Genomic DNA, 3,446 nt, shown 5'->3' on the forward strand with positions numbered 1-3,446 from the left:
GGAATTATTTATTGATAATAATCCATATTCAATATTCAATATTGAACATAAATACATTTGATTAAATCTTAGTCTGAAATAGATAGATAGATAGACATAGATAGATGACAGACAGATAGATATTCAGATTAGACCATAAATTATGGCAGTTGTCTTCCTTGCTAGTTTTCTTACACTCACATCACTGATGTTCTTTGCTCTTATTAGTGAGCCTTCATGCTTGATGTTAAATCCTCCTTGACTTTCGGGAATGGGAAGTTACCACCCTTGGTCAGCTGCCTGACACCTTTCTGTGATTGCAACATTATATGAGATCTTCCTCACCTTAAACAGTTTGGCTGATACCCTCCTTTTCTTCAATGCCAGTCTCTCCCCATAAATCAACAAGCAGCAGAAATGTGTGTGACAAAAAAATTATGTTTTCCCTAAAGCCCAACTGAACCAAATTTCTGTTGCATTTAATTGTCACTGTATTTTTTAAATCCAGAATCTCTTGTCTGTTTCAATCAGCTATGCCATCAAACTGCCTGTCAACCTATCTTCAGTGGGATATTTACATTATTTCTCTTGAAGATTTCTTTACATAAATATTTTCTTTCCTAATTTTGCAACACATTTTTCTCCCTACTTCTTTTTTAAATCCTGTTTCTTAAACTGAAAATCCCATTCTACTTTGGCACATTAAAAACAATTCAACAGATGTTGCACCCATTCATGTATATTTTCTCTTTTTACACAAAAATAGAGAATTGGCGGAGGAAGTGAATCTCTGTGGATCTGCACTTGGTGCTGGTATCATCAATGCCTTCCTCAGAGTGCACCTTCCCATCTGCAAGTCTCACTGTAGGCCAGCTGTTAGGAAGATACTAAATTATTTTATTGCATGTCACTTTTATGCTCATTCTTTATCTGGTGAAACTGTACAATGGCTATTCTGTTCTTTATCAGTGTAAGTGTCTAAAAATATTGTCACTGGATTTATTGATACTGTGGAGTTTTTGTTGTTGTTGTTTTGTTTGTCTTCTCTATTCTGCAGTGATTTCCCATCATGTCTGGGTATTTGATTTTCCTGAAAGAGAAAACAATCCCTGGAGAAAAATAATTCCTAGTTCAGAATTTTCCCACATTAAACTTTGCAAAAACTTGATAAGAGTTATGTATAATTTGGTCTATACTTAGTGTTTATGTGATTATAGTAAAGACTTTTCCAACTTAAGAGTATGTATAAAGAGCAACTAAATATCTGCATAAACAAAAATTCAACTTAACAGATGCTTCATCAGCTTGTCACTAAACATACACATGATTACATGAATTATTTTACATCACTCAACACATTTATTCAGTTTCCACTCCTTGACTAACACTTCAGTTAGGCACTTCAGGAATACAGAAGAACTGTAAGATTCCTTTTTTTCAAGTGTGGAGCTTCTTAGTCAGTGTGACATAAATGAATATACTGTAACCAACTAGAGAATAGCATTTATTTTTGGACATCTATATAAGGAGGATTTTCATTATAAGGTAGCAAAAACTGTAATTCAGTTGCCCAAAGCCTGTCATTTACCAATTTTAGGACTAATGTGTCTTCCAATATGAAAACATGAAATGTAGTATAAAGAACCAGTCTTCTTTGTCATTTTACTACAATACTTTCACATAATTAGTACTCTGTAAACACTGAATAAATGAAAAACTAATTGAATATACTTATGATTTAGATGTCATTGTACTAATGTTCTATAAGAATTTACATAACTGTCATTCACAAAATCTGTTTTAAACATATGAATTAAAGTTTTATTTTTCTTTGCTTTGAGTCATTCAACTAAGAACAGTAAAATAGATCCCTAATTTAAATATTTTTTAGAATTAGTTGCATCATAATAAAAAGAGTGGCCTTATCTTATACCTAACTCAGTGACTTCAACTTAATAAAATGTGTCTTAAACTAGTCCTGAAAGTTCAATAAAAGTTATTCTTAGATAGAAATACAAGGAAAGAGATTTTCTGGAGCTCTTATGAATCCTCGTTATTTACATGTGTAAATGAATGAAAACTCCAATCCTTGAAGAATTTATCTATCCTAGCTAAAGCTACGAATGTTGAGAGAAAAACGAAGGTACATTCTTTAAACTTTCAAACTATGAAATGTAATTCATTTGTATCCTTAGAAGTCATTCATTCATTTGCGGGCCTTAAGTCACTTCAGAACTTACGATACTAGTAATAATTATAAGAATGCAAAACCAAACTCTTTCTAGCAAAATACAGATAAATATTGAAAAGTGGACAAGATTTTATTTCTGTTCTGAGAAAAAGTAAGGCTAGGCGTGGCTTAGACTGCAAGGGAGAACTTCCAGGTTTCAGAGCTTTATAGAAATGAACCTTAAACACAAAAAGAAGTCCTGTTTTTAATGGAAGAAATTGTGCTATGTTATTGCCATAGTTCCTGCATGGAGCTATTGAACAGGGACACTTTTTTTCATTCAAACAATGACTTCTAATAAAACCTAATAAAATGTAAAGCAGAACCTGAAATGTTTTCAAGCTGTGACTGGATGATTAACTTCAGGGATGATGTTAAGAAGATTCCCAGGCAGGTCAGACATTACACTTCTGAGATGATTTCCAAGGGCCTGTGGAAATTTGGTAGACCCCGCCCTCTTTTCATTAAAGTAATATTTTTATAACTTGAAACTATTTTAATTTGGACAATATCACTTAGTTTTTCAGTGAATGAATAGTATGATCCAATCAGAAAAGTCAGGTACCTTCATACTTAGAAAATATGTTCTTGGTTACAAATTGTACCCTTCATTCAGAAAACAGCCTTCAAATGTGTTCAGTTAAGATACATCCACAAACACCTGTCTACATTATTGAAAAGAAAACCCAAAGCACTTGTTGCATCAGCAGTGGCATATTCACATATCAGACAGTTCATTCATAATTTGGGAAATACCTATTTAAAAATAGACCCTAGGAGCGGGGAGGGATTGCACTGGGAGTTATACCTGATGTAAATGACGAGTTGATGGGTACTGATGAGTTGATGGGTGCAGCACACCAACATGGCACAAGTATACATATGTAACAAACCTGCACATTGTGCACATGTACCCTAGAACTTAAAGTATAATAATAAAAAATAAATAAATAAAAAATAAAAGAAAAAAAGAAAAATAAATAAATAATAAAGCCTAGACCCCAAATTTTCAGCCCTCTGAGAATTTTTATTCTAGTTAGTATTGAAAGTCAAAAATGTTTTTAAAAACAGGTAAATAAATAACACACAGCATGTTAAAACATGGCAGTGCTGTGGGAAACAACAATAGAGCTAGTTAAGAGGGCCAATGAGTTGCGGGGAGTGAGCTGCAATTCTAAATGGGAGATCAAAATAAATTTCATTGAAAGTATAACATTTAAATAAATACTTGTAGAGG

Source organism: Colobus angolensis, unplaced genomic scaffold (genome assembly GCF_000951035.1).
Source record: "Colobus angolensis palliatus isolate OR3802 unplaced genomic scaffold, Cang.pa_1.0 Scaffold228, whole genome shotgun sequence".
Classification (NCBI taxonomy): Eukaryota; Metazoa; Chordata; class Mammalia; order Primates; family Cercopithecidae; genus Colobus; species Colobus angolensis.